Raw genomic sequence first — 16,521 nt, forward strand, 5'->3', positions numbered from 1 at the left:
AGAATCCCCGGGTTGAAATAAAAGAGCGCTAAACGAAACAGCGTTCAGCGGGGTCTTACTGTATATCCTTTCTTGCTTTCACAGGATATAATCCAAGAACAACAAACTTAGCAGTCGAGGCATATTAAATATTTATCTTTATTTGAATTGACATTTGCAGCACAGTTTACGTGGCGCTCTAATCGTGCCTGTTGAAGAACATTTACATCTTTGATGCTTTTGCGATAACGGAACAGAGGTAGAAGCAAAGTGCGCAGTTAGCCAATATGGCCGTTCAACGAGAGAAAGGTTTCACTTCTTGAAATTCAAAGTTCAAGTTCCGAATTAGTTACGTCATCTCTAGAATCAGCCACTTTTGGCTGAACCGAAACGAATTTAAAAGCATTTCAAATAAAGCTATTAAATTTTTATTTCTTCTTTACACAACTTACTTGTGTGAACAAGAATTTTTTTCTTGTTATGTTTGAAAAATAAATACAGAACAAAAGATATACTAATTTGCGCTTAAAACTAAGTGAAATAAGATCAGACATAAAGAAACTGATCTATCTTAAACAGGTCCAAATTTCTCACTAAATTATAGAATTAAAGTATTATAACTTAAATTTTGATAGTAAAAAGGGTAACCAATTTCTAATCGGATGCTTTTTTTATGTACGCATATTTAGTATAAATAGCCAATAGGTTGTGCAGATGGCAATAAAAATTATATATTAATATTTCTATTGAGAAAATGAAAAATAATCATTGTAAAATATAGTTGGTGGTACTAAAGTTTTTCAGTTTTTGTTTAAATGGTAAGCGTTAATCAAAAGGTTGAGAACTGCTGCATTAAAATTTATAATACCTACAGTATTAAAATTTATAATAATTAAAAAAAAAAACAAATGCCTGTTTTGTGTGTGTCAGTGTGGCAGTAGTGTGTGTTGAAACTATGGAATGTGACTGGTGGTAAAAACATACCTACTGAGTCAGTTTTCTAACCGTAGTGACTCTTCCATATAAAGAGAAAAATTAAACTTGGGAACTAGGAGTTTTTCTGAACATTTTGACATACTGCGTGTATATGTTCTGCAAAAAATGTGTGAACATGAACTCTGTAGATATTTTATAAGGTATTTCTCACGCTTTTCCAGCGTGCCTTCGTGATATAACGGTAGCACGCTGGGCCGGTATTCCAGAGGCCCGTGGTTCGATTCCCGGCGAAAGCGCTGCTAATTTTTCCTCTCTCTAGCTCCAAAAAATACCTAATGTCTCTACAGTGGCGCCCGAGTTAAAAGGGTTGTGGATGATGATTCTCCACACCCAGGATTTGGCGACTAGGTCCCCTAAAACCATAGTCGCCCTTTGGAAAGGGGAGTATATAAGGTATTTCTCCCTCTTTCCTAGCGTCCTTCGTGGTGTAGTGGTTCTGCACACTGGTCCGGTATTCCAGAGGTCCGTGGTTCGATTCCCGGCGAAGGCGGTTGCATATGTTTCATCTTTCCTGCTTCCAATTACCCTAATGTATCTACAATTTTATTGCAGCAACGTAAGTGTTATAAACAGGGCTGCTACCCATATACATATAAACAGCGTAGTGACCTATGTCATTACGCTGTTTGGCCTAGTGCTCAAACTTAAGATGCTGAGAATTGGTTTTACTTCACATCTTTGTAAATATTGTACGAAGCGTAATTTGTTTCCTGATAATGTATTTATTTTCTACATTATTTTCATTTATTTCATACATTATTTACTTGTATCGAAAAGCATACTTTACCACTTTTGACAATTGCATAGTAGGATTCGCATGACTTATTTTCTCGCTCATGATTGGACTTCAGCTCATTGCACTCTCACCCGCCAGTGAGTCTGCAGATACAAGGTGTCTCATTTTATTAATCTCAAGTGATCACATCTTTATGGTGAAACAATTATGAAGAGCTTGGTAAGAACAGGATAAATTCCTGCTGAACACCAGAATACGCAACTAAAGCATCAAAGCATCAGATAAAACGTTTCGTCTTGTTAATCTGGTATAAGACACAAATTGCAAAACTGAGGGCTATTGAATTTTCCTTTCTGTTCATCTCCGGGCTTAGGGGGACGAACACAACAAATTTTGAAAGGAAAAATTCTGGGAGGAAGGAAAGGGTAAGATAGAAAGAATACAGGCTGGGAAAAGATCAAATTCGAGAATAAGTGTCATAATTAGGAGTTCATGTCTTTATCAGGTTAAAAGGTTGTAGAGACTAGGTATTTTTTTGGTAGCAGACAAGATGACAAATTAGCAACGCCTTCGCCGGGAATCGAACCACGTACCTCTGGAATGCGCGCCCAGCGTGCAAACCACCATACCACGAAGGCGGGAGAAATACCTTATGCACTCCCCCTTTTAAAGAGCGAATGCGGTTTTAAGGTACCCAATCGCCAAATCCTGAGTGAGGAGAATCATCATCCACAACCCTTTTAGTTCGGGTGCCACTGTGGGCACATTACGTATTTTTGGAAGCAGGAGTCATGAAAAATGAGCAATGCTTTCGCCGGGAATCGAACCGCGGACCTCTGGAATACGCGCCAAGCGTGCAGACCACCACACCACGAAGGCATGACAGGAAGGCGGGGAAAATATCTTATATACTTCCCCTTTTAAAGGGCGACTGGAGTTTTTAGGGGATCCAATCGCCGAATCCTGGGTGGGGAGAATCATTATCCAAGTAGGACTAGTGTCGGACTAATAATGTTAGCGATCTTAGCGTTTGGCCCGGTCCCTGTATAACTGAAATCGATATTGTAATTGAATTACTGTTACTGAAGTTCTGTGTAACTATAACCGTACTCTGCCTTCATGCCTTCCAATAATTTCGAGAAGCAGAATTTAGTAGAAATATCTCAGTGGATGGGTGAAACTTTGAAACACCGAAGAGAGCATCTGCTATCTGTTGTGAGTTATTAGTTCAGATTGAGTTCAGAATACTTAGATATCTCCGGTTTAACCTCGCTCTTAAGATGGGCTTTTCATTGCGTTGTGTGTAACGTTCTTAGTAATTTGAAGTGCAAGTACTGATTGTACTCTGTGATACTTTGCAAAGTTGTACGAATATTTTTGTGGAATGCTCTAGAACTGTGAAGTGTTACTTTGCGTAAAATAAGTTTCATCAGGCTATCATCACTTCTGTGGGCATTCAATCTATTATGAATTTGTACCGCAACAATATGTTATTTGAAACTTATAAAGATTCTTAGTGTTAAACTGGAAGGACGAGTGTATTAGGAAATAAATGTCTTCTCCGAAACAATATAATTTTAAGTTATAAAAGAAATTGAAAATGAAATGCTTTTCCTAAATAAAGTAAAGTGAAAGAAATATTTTATTTTAATATTAAATTATAAAATTTTACCAAGAAATCGTTCTTTACGAGCATATTTTGATAATTAACTATCGGTATTTTCTTTGAGTTATTTATCTTAGGCAAATAGCCCTCTAGTGCTTTGCAATAATTAAATAAACCAAACCTTTCAATTATTTAAATGATTTCATTAATCATTGGATAAAATATACCATTCAAAATTTCCAGGGATTTGATAATTAGTGGAAGAAACTTAACATAATATTTTGAAGGTTATGGCTTATGAGAAACAATTTAAAGCAATACGATATATTTAAATAACTTTGTAACGAGAAATATTTAATTTAAAAAAAACTCAGCCGTGATTTTTAGGGTGTTTTGGCAAACAATGTTTCAATTTTTCTCATAATATTTTGATAACATACAAGGTAACCAAAAAAGTTCTTGCCGTTATGGACAGTCAGAAAGAAACATTTATAAAACAAATAATAATCACCGCTAATCCTCAAAGTAATCACCATCGGCATCGAGTGCCTTTTCCCAGCGAGTGGATAGCTGTGCAATGCCATCGTAGTAAAACTCAGGAGTCTTGGACGCAAAGAAGTGCGCGAGGCCTTTTTCAAGGTCTGACAGTTTGTTGAACGATATCCCACGAAGATGGTTGTCCAGGGAATGAAAAAAGTGGTAGTCTGTAGGTACAAGGTCTGGAGAGGATGGTGGATGGGATAGTATCTCTCAGCCCAGTTGCTGAATTATTTCCCCGGCTTTCCGAGTCACACGCGGTCTCTCATTGTCATGGAGGAGGAGTACACCCTTGCGATTAACCAATGATGGTTCTTTATGCATCAGTGCCTGATGCACACGTTTCAACTGCTGCGAGTACAGGCCTGCCCTGATGGTTTGTCCCTCTAGCAGGAACTCATAACGCACCACTTGGCGATTAGTCCCTCAGATACACAGCATAATCTTGCGTAGGTGGGGAGAAGGTCTTACAGTTTGAGGCACAGGGTCCCGTGGTGACAACCACTGTCTGGAACGCCTGAGTGTGTCATATTGGACCCACTTTCCATCACTGGTGAGTACTCGATCAAATATGGATACATTGCGGTGCAGAGTAAGCAATGACAAACAGGCAGCGACACGCTGTTGCTTGCTTGCATCGGACAGCGAGTGGGTAACTGACTTGCTCATCTTGCATGCCTTTCCTATGCAGTGAAAATTGAGTCTGATCGTTTCATCAGATACTTGGAAGTGTGCAGCAAGCTCAACACATGTTTGGCTACTGTCACTCTCTATGGCTGCTCTCAGGGCCTCACCGTCTAGCGCTTGTGACCGACCGCTGAGTGGTGCATCACTAAGAGACATATACCCTGACCCGAACTTCTGGAACCATCGCCTAGGGGTTCGTTCGTTAACGGCATCATCCCCAAAGTCCTGGTTAATTCGGCGACTTGATTCTGCTGCTGACAGGTCCACTTTAAAATCATACAACGCTGATTAAACGAGACGGTTTCTCTTAATGCGACCTAATAAGCGCCTATCGGAATTAAGTGCCGCCCCACCCGTAAACAACTCCGAACGAGCGCCTTTGACGCGCCCATTTCAATCAGTCGCTGTGTGAGCTATGTTTGAAGTACCGATGGAACGCGCTGGTCAGTGTCCGGGCTCTCATACTACCCACTTCACCGCCAAGTTTAGCGACTATTTCTATGTTGGGATTCATTCTTACAATATCATATCAGAAACGGCAAGAACGTTTTTGGTTACCTTGTACTTTACTTGCATTCAAACATCCTTTATTCAGCAGATTCAATATTTCAAAAATAATAATGAGCAATACTAGTTTTAGATGAAGAACATGCGTAACTAGAAGAAAAAAAAAAAAAAAAAAAAAAAAAAAAAAAAAAAAAAACGGAAATAAAAGAATTTTATTTAACTAGGATTTAGCTCTAACGTTTTGCGTTAGAACTAAGGAACAAGGAACGTCCAGCGTTCCTTGTAGTTTTTGTTGCTTGTCAAGAATTTATTTTTTTCTGATAATTTTTCATTGTATCTGAATTAATTATGATTTCTATTTTTGTCTATATCAAGTTTTTATAAAATGGTGAGCTACTTTTACATGTCTTACGTTTCTAATGAGGAAAAGTACAAAAGAGTATTTTTTAAGCTAATTTTTTCCATAATGAGTGAAAGTGAAATTAAAGACAGCATCTTTGTTAAGTTAGAGAACTTCAGATACTAAAGGACTACAGATACACCTTGATGGTTGGCAAAGAGCTGCTAATTATTCAAAAATGGATAATAAACTGAGGTTTATGTTATTTTAAGTCTTATCCCACAAACAAACAGGAAATTATAGCTCATAGCGTAGAGACATTCGGTATTTTTTATTTTTTGCCAAGATGAAAAATGTGCAATGCCTTCGCCAAGAATTGAACCGCGGACCTCTAGAATACGCGCCCAGCGTGCAGACCACCACACCACGAGGGCATGCCAAGAAAGCGTGAGAAATACCTTATATACTTCTCCTTTTAAAGGGTGACTAGGGTTTTTAGGGGACCCAATCGCCAAATCCTGGGTGAGAAGAATCATCATCCAAAACCCTTTTAGTTTGGGCGCCACTGTAGAGACATTAGGTATTTTTTGGAAGCAGGCAAGGTGAAAAAACACAACACCCACCTTCGCCGGGAACTGAACCGTCAACCTCTGGAATACGCGCCCAGCGTGCAGACCACCACACCACGAAGGCATGCCAAGAAGGCGGGAGAAATGCCTTATAATAGTAGTTGCAAATGAATGCCATTAAACAAAATTTATTTTGAAGATGTTTCATGAAATGCAATCTATGACAGTAGTTGTAGGATTAACAATGGGCAGCATAGTTATTCAGGCATCCATACCAATTCTGAGCATATTTAATTTTTTATTTATTAAATTATTTATACTTTTCACTAATCATAACAACCAGGTTACTCAAAAATATTTTGTTAAAGTGAAAATAAAAAACATGTTACCTGGATCTTTTTTCGGTAATTTCAACCTTCTTTTTCTTACGTAGAATGACAGATATTTAGTAATGAGCACTACGTTTAAAGATTTGCAATTATCGTAGTTATTCCTAATAACTGTTATTGATTTCCTGATTGCAGTATCATCCCGCCATCTACGTTTTAAGGCGAATAAATTAGTATATTTATCGATTGGTTTCAAGCATCGGCAGGATGCAAATTTATTTCAGTAAATAAGTAGTTAAGACTTGCATGCATAATTTCAATTCTATTCCCACCGCACTTTGGAAGATTATTCCAAAGTCTTTTAGGAACTGCTGGCATAACATGATTTTTGAATATTTTAACTTAGAAGGATCAGCAAAGGAAACATTGTAATGAATAAATCAGTGAAAGATGCAGTTTTAACCTTCATTGCAAATACTCGCGATTCCCTAGCACTTAGACGATATCCAATAATATATTTTGTGATATTAAGTAATCTCTGCATTTGGAAGAAAATTTGATTTGAGATTTAACATTGATTTAAAAGGTTAATTCAGTTTTCAATTTTATTAAACATGGTTACATCACATCATTTTGTTACACAAATAAAATTCTAATCTTTCTGTATTAAAAATTTATTCACAAAAATTTATAGGAACAAACAGATAATTTGGAAGGTATCAGTGCAACAAAAAAGCAATTTTAGATTTCACTATTAAGTATCATATTGAGATTTAATACTCTTAGAAATAATATAAAGTTTGTCGTTTATGGAAAATATTTTAAAGAATTAATTTTAAAGTACGGACTGCTTTATCATCCGGATAATGCACAGAATCAATTTTCAGGCAGGAAAAGTGCCAGTATTAAACTGAAAATCCGAGTGTGATAAATAATTATTCCGTTTATATCCAATCACAGGTATGGACCAATTTTTTATTATCACCGTATTCAATTGAACTTTTGAGGGATTTTTATTCGAATGGGGTGACTGTACCCCCTTTTCAGCAGCCACCCGGCCTAGTTTAAATCCTTCTTAACTGCCCCTTTTTTTTAAAGCTTGCGGCCTATTTTGGCGATCCCCTTTCTTTTTATCTTGAAATTTATTCCCGCTATAAGATTTTTAGTCCAAAGGGATTTGAATCCCGAAGGACTATTAGTTTCGTTTTGGCATTTTGCGTCGGACTCATAAATGTCGGTTCACTTTTCAAACTGTTGCCACAAAATGTTAGAGTCCTGCATTATATTTGAAGAAATTAAATAATGAAAAATCTGCATAAATGTATGTATATTTCTCGTATTGTGATAAAACAACGGTACATAGAGTCATCGAATTTTGAATAACGTAATCCTCCAACGAATATGAGCATGTGGAAGACCCAATTTGAAATTTGAAATTTGTTTTATGATCGATTTCCTATTTTTTAAAACTTTGACGAATTTTTGATTAACAAACTCAAGGATTTCAAAGCGAGCAATGGCAACGTTGTGCAGAAAAAACATTTTTATCTCCAGCGCGTGAGTCTCTGTATCGGAAATTCTAAAGATAGGCTCGTTTTAAAACTATTTTGCGATATTGCTGTTGCACTGGATCTTATGGTTTAAGTGCGAGGAACATGATATTTAGTAAAGAAAGGTAACACACAAAATGTTAAAAAACGCTCCTTTGGACGTAATTTAAAATCTGAAACATTTCAGATTTTTTTTTTTTTTTCCTTGTTCCTCATATGGCCTCGAAAACTGTCCGTTTGGTTTTTGGCCAAAACTTCTGGTACGCGTATTTTCTGCTACCCTCCTACTCTCGAATTTCATCGCCAGCTCGAACAATTGTTCTAGAGTGCTGGGGTTTCTTACTTCACTAATAATCTTGAACTTGCGGCAATAGTTGAGGCAAGATAATTTGGATTAGTTCCTCGTCGGGCTTCTTACCATATAATAAATTACCGACTTGGACCTTGCGTAAGATGAAGTTGGACAACTCTTCAATTTTAAGCTGGTACTTGCCGTACAATTCGGCTTCAAACCTAGCTCTATCCTTCACCACGGGAAAAGCTTTTACCAGCGCGGCTTTAAAATTGTCGAACATTAATGGGTCGAAGTGGGACTTCCAATTTCTCCCAATCGAAAATTTCCAATTCCTTTGAACCAACTTAATGCCTATCTTCGTAAGGCGATCGTTGCTATCGTGATCCTTTGTACATCAGCAACGGGATAAAGTAAAAAGGGATTATTTAAATTTTCTAGGAAGCTAGTGACTAACGTTCTTCCGTCAGATGTCGCTGAGGATTTCATGGAGGCCCTCATAGTGTCCACGAGATAACCAAAGCGTTCCATCATATTGCCAGGAGCCAGTGGGGTGTGCGATGTCGATGGAGCTAACTCAGCTGCCCCTTCGTTGTTAGCCATGAGTTCGAAAAAATTCGAGCGCCACTTGTAGAGACATTAGGTATTTTTTGGAGGCAGGCAAGATGAAAAATTAGCAACGCCTTTCCGGGAATTGAATTGCGAACCTCTGGAATACCGGCCCAGCGTGCAGAACCACTACACCACGAAGTCACGCTAGGAAGGAGGGAGAAATACCTTATGAGTTGACTGAATAACAATAAGCAGGTTTCCGTATTGATAAAAGATGTAACAGGACTTAATTATTTCGTTTTCCCCGAATGTTTTTTTAAAGAAGGCAGAATTGCTGATGTATTATAACAACGATTATTTTAAAAATAAAATATAATTAAAAATTAGGAAGAAAACAATCATTCTGTGGTTTTCATTACAGAAAGGGTTTAAAAAATGCCCTTTGGATACTTTGTTGCGCACTGGTATATCATTTTGTATATTATCCGTTCGTTTGTCTATTTAAATTTTAATCCAAGCGAGTGCTATCTTGCTTGCCTTCATCGGCGAGGTTTTAAACAGAATGATTCGTATTCACGTTAGATATAGGAAAAATTATCGTTCACACATTCAAGTCTTATTTCAACTCTCAATGTTCAGAGATATCTGATTAAATTTGTTACTCTTAAATTTATCGTTATGTTTTATCATTTTGCAATGAGACACTTTATCAAGGCAATGAAATATTCTCAAGTCTTTGTAACTTTTTATAAAGCTTTATTGTTTGAAAAAGTCTTAAAAAATTTCTTATTCATAAAATAATGATTTTTCGTATGAGATACAAGGATACTGAAAGAAAAGTACAGGTAATGGAGGGAGATGTGGACTTAAATTTAAATAGAATAATTAAAACTATATTTTAATGATTTGAAATAAAACATTTTTTATATTTTTACGTGCAAAATTTGCAGAGATGGTCTTATGGTACATTTTCAAGCGGAAATAAATATCAATGATCGTTGAACAAAGATAAAATAATTCGTCTCCACAACGAAAAACCATTGTTTTAGAGCTGCTCCCTAATTTTTTCCCATTGTCTCAAATTTAAATGGGTCAAATGTATGAAAAATTAAAATCAGTAAATTCACTCTGAAATAGATATTTTTACGAAAACTTGATTTAAGGATATTGAACCGTTCTCTTTTTATAGGTGTATATTTTAGAAACTGAGATAATTTCCGGAGACTATATAGAATAGTAAACGATTTCACTGATTATGGAATCCTTGTGCCGCACTGACTGGTTGACAACATAAGAATATATGGAATGCCTTTCATATATTAAATCTGTAATTTTAGAAAGCACTTAGAACTAACAAAATGTCGGTTAATTTTGTCGTATCGTTAACTCTTCTCTTTATCATTTAACTCTTTTATATATTGTAGGGTTAACTCTTCTGATCAATAGCCTTTTATAAATAGTTAAGGTTCTGATGAGACAAAATTTAAAAGATGAAAAGTAGTTAAGAAAGTAGATCAAGATTAGGAAAGTAAACTGCAATCCTCAAATCCCGCAAATCTTCCGAAAGGTTCTTAATTCGAAATCTCGAATCCACGAGTCCTTTCAATTCCCGACGTAAAAAAAAAAAAAAAAAAAAAAAATTAAAAGGCTTTGGGTTTTAAATTACGTCTAAAGAGCCGTTTTTTTTAAAGTTTTGTGTGTTAACTTTATTTATTAAATATCATGTTCTTCGCACTTAAACCATAAAATTCAGTTCAGTAGCAATGTCGCAAAAATAATTTTAAAATGAGCCTATCTTTAGAATTTCCGATACACAGTTCCGCGCGATAGAGATAAAAAGTTTCCCCCCCCACCGTAGATTGTTGCAATTGCTCGCTTTCAAATCGTTGAGTTTGTTACTCAAAAATTAGTTAAAGTTTTACAAAATATGAAATTGATAATAAAACAAATTCCAAATTTCAAATTTGGGCTTCCACATGCCCATATTCGCAGCAGGATTACGTCATTCAAAATTCGATGCCTCTATGTACCGTTGTTTTATCACAATGCGAGAAATATACATACATTTATACAGAGTTTTCATTTCTAATTTCTTCAAATATAATGCACGACTCTAACATTTGGTGGCAACAGTTTGAAAAGCGAAACGGACATTTATAGTGATTCAACGCAAAATCGCAAAACGAAAACAATAGTCCTTCAGGGACAAAGCCCCTTTGGACTTAAAAAAAAAAAAAAAAAAAAAAAAAAAAAAAAAAAAAAAAAAAAAAAAACTTGAAATATTTTAATTCAAAGCTTTGGAAAAATTAGTTTTATTCACATTCAATAAATGCGCTCCCCGAGTAAAGCTATTGTTTCAATTGTAAAGGATATGATTTATCGATACACAAAGTATTATATTGTAGAGACGTTAGAAATTTTTTGGAGCAAGAGACATGAAAAACGAGCAAAACCTTCGCCGGGACTCGAACCACGGACCTCTCGAATACGCGTCGAGCGTGCTTACCATTACACTATGAAGGCATGCTAAGAAGGGGGGAGAGATACCTTATATACTCCCCTTTTTAAGGGCGACTGGGGATTAGGGGACTCGATCGCCAAATCCTGGAGGGAGGTGGAGAATCATCATCCACCACCCTTTTAGTTAGGACGCCACTGTGGAGTCATTAGGTTATTTCTAAGCAGGAAAATGAGCAATGGCCTCGCTGGGACTCAACTCACCTACTTCTCGAATACGCGCCGAGCATGCTGACCATTACACAACAAAGGCATGCTAAGAAGGCGGGAGAAATACCTTATAATGCGTCACACTTTTAATTTTGTATAGACAATTTTCCACGTTAATTCAGATAATGATTCCTTTTACATTTGCTTTGATAGAAGAGAATTTTAGGAAAACATAAGAGCTTTCAGATTTTACCCAAGTATTTTATTCAAGTTATGTTCAGAAAATGAATATCAGGTATCCAAAGTTTTAATTTTAGAAATAATTTATTATTCGCGAATGTAGATGCTTTTTTAAAAATTTGCTATTAAATTCATTTGTCATTCATCGCAGATTCTGTTTAATTAAATCTTTAAATATTAAATAAAAGTCTTTCTTTCTTTTTTACCATAATTATTCTCATCTGAAAGATTCGAGAAAATTTTAGGATTCCCATTTGGATTACATCTAACTTAAGATTCGTGTCACCTCTAAAATCCAACATAAGATGAATTAAGGAGAATGGCTGACACTGCCATTTGAGCCCCGTCTAGTACAAAACGAGAAAGAGCAAACATTTTATTATTAATACTTACTTAGTACATCACTGAAGTTCTGTTTTACGGCATCCAAAGTTAATGACTGTAAGAAGATATTAAGACGTAAGTTAAGGAACTGTAATTAAAAGTTTTAACGGAGAGTTCAAAATGATAGTAAAACTTGTTTCAAGAAATCCCTTAAGACTCGCAATTTACTTCCGTTGTAGCTTAACGATTAAACATTTTACAATAATTTTTTAACTTTTTTTAGCTAATATCATAAGGTTTTTTTAAAATTCTTTTTCTGTTCTTAGCGAAACATTTAATATTTAACTGCTATTCAAGTATCTGTTCTTGAGCTATAGCCTAATTAACTGACGTGGACAATGCGCGTCCGAACTGCAATTTTTCAAGTAGAAATTAGCTTTTCTTTATGCACTGGAAATAAAAAAGTCCATTTTTAGGTTTTTATTTGCCTAAAAAACTCAAAAGGAGCCGAGACCATTGTTCTTAATTGGAAATACCTTAAGGCTTTGTTATCATAACTGCGAATACTTAGAAGTGTTTAAAAATCACTTGTAACTATTTTTTTTTGCTTAATTAGCTTTCCTTCTAATTAAAAGAAAATTGAATAATGAGAGATCGTAAAAAAAATGAAAAATGCTCTTTCGGATATTTTCCTTCCTTAAATAATATTTCTAGCTTAGTTGCAATAACAAGTGCTTTTTCAGTTTTAATTACCTTAAATACCGTGTGTTGGAATATTATGTTTACTCAGATAAACAATGCGATCATGAGAAAGAGAAAGTTGCTCATAACAATTATTGCCTTAAATTCATCGATTCTAATCGTAATTTCAGTAAAAATAATAATAAATGTTTGTTCGCTACTTTAGTGAGAAACATTTTCCTTTAGACTAGAAACTTCTTTGGTTTTCGTTATTTCCGCTAAATTGTAAATAATTAAAAAGTTTTTTTAACTGCTGAATTAGAATTTCGAACTTTATTAATTAAGGCACTGCACACGTTTTTGAACATAAAAGCGGCATAAACGAAAAATACAAAAAAACTCGGGCCATTAAAATGTAGAATAAATTTTATGAAATTGGGCAAATGTACACTGCTCCAAAAAAAAAAAAAAAAAAAAAAAAAAAAACAGTTTTATATCTTCCGTTCTACTGAGCCGATTATATATATATTTATATATATCATCGTTCTAACATAGGTATTTTGACACAAAATCGGACTTTTTCTGAAATAACATGCCAATGTTTTTCCATATTTCGATTCTATGACTCAAATTACGCCAAACTACCAAGTTTTGTAAAAATCGCACGAGTAGTTTTTGAAAAATTAGCTCTCAAAATTTTAGCTTCTGTATGTTAATTGAGTTTGCTATATATTTATTAATCTCTCTTTTTTTTATTAAACTTATTTGATTCTTCCTTTCACATTTCGAAATTCAGGTTCATTCCAAATAAAATTCACCCATTTTTTATGGTTTATGTTTAAAATTTGTATTTTTAAATAATTTTTATAAATTTTTCAAAAACATTTTTAATTATAATCTATAAAGATTTTATCGTCATCTTAAAGTAGACATATTTCTAAGCATACCTGCAAACAATTACAGTTTTTTATTCAAAATTTCCAAAGATATACGTGAATTTATATATTGGCGCGTTTTGAAATTTGGCATCTCTGTTGAAAGCGATAAAACATCAAATGTGGCTTAACTCTTTGCTAAAATTATTTGAAAGTTAGAAAGATGTGACTTCCCCTCCTCATGCACAATGTAAAAAGATACGAACAAAGTGACGTTTTTCCGCTCCGGTTATAATGGAAGGAAAAGCAAAATTGGTTGCCATATATTAAGAAGTTCGTTAAGTGAATTACACTGGTGTGCAAAAATTAAGGACGAGACGGTTTTTTCAATATAACTTTGTACAAAAGCTTTCCAAATCAACACATTTAATACCGTGAGATCCCCAATACGTAAGGACATGAGTAATGTAAGCAACACTTACTAAAAGAGAAATCAGAGGGATAAAAAGAAGCTTTATTGAAAAAGTAGCATGGAGCGCAATGCGACTGAAGGCCGAAACATCCCTGTGATGGGTGTCCAGCAAGAAACATCCGGTCTTTATTAGGGGATATGATCTCCCTTGACTGCTAGGCAGGTTTCACAGGGTCTGCCCATGCTGAGAATGAGGGTGTCAATGAGTTATTGAGGCATTGCTGCCCATTCGTCTTGCAGCGCCAATCGAAGCTCCGGAATCGTTACTGGTGGTAAGGTACGAGCTGTCAAGCGTCTACCTAGAAAATCCCATACATGCTCGATGGATTGAGATCCGAAGATCGCGCCGGCCAATCCATACGTTCAATATCCTCACTCTCTCAGAGCTGTTTGGCAGCTACTGTGCGATGACATGGTGCAATGTCGTCCATGAAAAGGAATGCGGACCCATAGCGCCTCTAAAAAGACGCACATATGGAAGAGGAATCTCGTTACAATAACGGGTCCCGTTGACTGAACCTGCGTCGAAGATGTGAAGGTCTGTACGACTACCAAGCATGATGCCTCCCCGAACGAGAACACCGCCACCTCCATACCTGTCCCTTTCAATGATGTTCGAGGGATGATTGCGGCTTCCCCGCTCTCTCCAGATGAGTATGCGATGAGAATCGCTACTCGGACTGAATCTGCTCTCATCTGTAAAAAGTACTCGTCCCCATTCATTGTCTCTCCAATTCCGGTGTTCCCGGCACCACAGAGAACGCCTTCTCCGATGGGCAGGCGTTAGAGGTACACACCGTACAGGGCGTCGTGCAAACAGACCACCACCGTGCAGTCTTCTGGCGACGGTAAAACGCGATATCGGTCGTCCAGTCGCCTGTGTCGTGTGTCTAGCGATTTCTCCCGCTGTCTGCCGCCTGTTTCTTCTGGCCTGTAAGGAATATACCGGTCATCTGCAGGTGTGGTTCCTCGTGGACGACCACTACTAAACCCCCGGATAGCTGTTCCTGTAGTTTGAAATTGTCTCCAAAGTCGTGAAACGATGCTGTGAGCAATTCCGAACTCTGCAGCCACACTTGTCACACTGTGGCCTCCCTCCAGTTTCCCAATGATTCGACCTCGGGTAAAAGCATCCAGATGTCGTCTAACAGATTGATTATTCGCCATTTCTCGCTGAGGCAGCAACTCGGTGTGATTTTAACTGCTATACGGCGTGCAATCTCTTTGCCAGAAATACTGATCTTACACCGACAACATGTTTATACTACTCAGGCACTCCCCCATTACGTCTACCTGCATATCTGCGCATGTGCTACCGTACATCACCTTACTTAATCTCCTGATTGGTCTTCCTGTCCGCTCTGCCTCTTCGTTCAGCTGATATGCTAATTTTTCGACTTCGTCCTTAATTTTTGCACACCAGTGTATTCTTGGCGCAAACTGAAAAAAAGTGCCAAGATAATTTTTTGAATTTCTCCTTAAATTTCGTACCAAATTTTACAAAATTTAATATCTGGGTATCATTTAAGTCGTAGAGTAGAAATATTGAAAAACATTGGTATGGTATTTCAGAAAAAGTGTACATAAACGATTGCATGTGTTGTACTATTAATTGCAGATTTTAATTATTGTTCTTTTCCTATACTTTGCAGGCCCACCAGCGGCCGAGCGGTAACGTCGCTGAACAGTCCGAGGTTCGAATCCCGCGAACGTGCTGGCTGCATGGGTGTTTTCATGGTTTTCCCCATGTGTAACGTGTATACGAGCCAGTTTCCCTTAAAAAGTCCTCCACGAAGGCATCCCTCCCTCCCTTAAGGCAGATAGCTCTCGAGTGCTTTGCCGTAATCTAATAAACCAAACCAAACTAAACCAAACCTATACTTTGCAATCTACAGAAAAAGTTATATAACGGAGATAAATATTATATATCCGCAGAAATACCTGACATAATTATACTGTTACTTATACATATCATTAAAACTTGTTGCAGAACGTTATTAAGAATAGATGTTATTTTTCAATTAATCCCCACTGTTATACGCTGAGTCGCGTAATAAATACGAAAAGTTAATAAAAGAAACAGTAAATTCTCGATAATTTTTCTCTGTGCCTCGGAATTCGTTTTTAATGATATTTTTAACTCCTTGAAAAATTTATAAATGAGACGCTTTTTGGTTTATTCGTGGAAATGATTCGTTGTTAATCAGCAGAAAATCCATAAACTACACGGTTAAGCGAAGCTCTAACATTAAGCTAAAGGTGAAGTAATGTATAATAAATGGCAGGAGACACTAGGCACAATACATTACACTAGGGCAGATAGCCCTAGTGTGCTTTGCGCCGTATTCTCAATACACCATACACCAGTTGACGCATTCCAGATTTTAAAGAGTTAATTAAAGGGTTTGAACCCTTCTTCTGTGTAGTTTCCTGCTACTTAAGTATACAGGTAGAAGTTACACCACCTGGACTCTACAAAGTAACAGACGAAATGACAGCGTCACGTGCAAAGCAAGGAAAATGAACTTTTATATTATAAAAAGAATGCGTCGAAACGCTTTTGTTCTTTTCTTTGTCTGAAT

This window comes from Stegodyphus dumicola, chromosome 12 (assembly GCF_044657685.1).
Source record: "Stegodyphus dumicola isolate Sdum_Otavi_A_Nest chromosome 12, ASM4465768v1".
NCBI classification, from domain to species: domain Eukaryota; kingdom Metazoa; phylum Arthropoda; class Arachnida; order Araneae; family Eresidae; genus Stegodyphus; species Stegodyphus dumicola.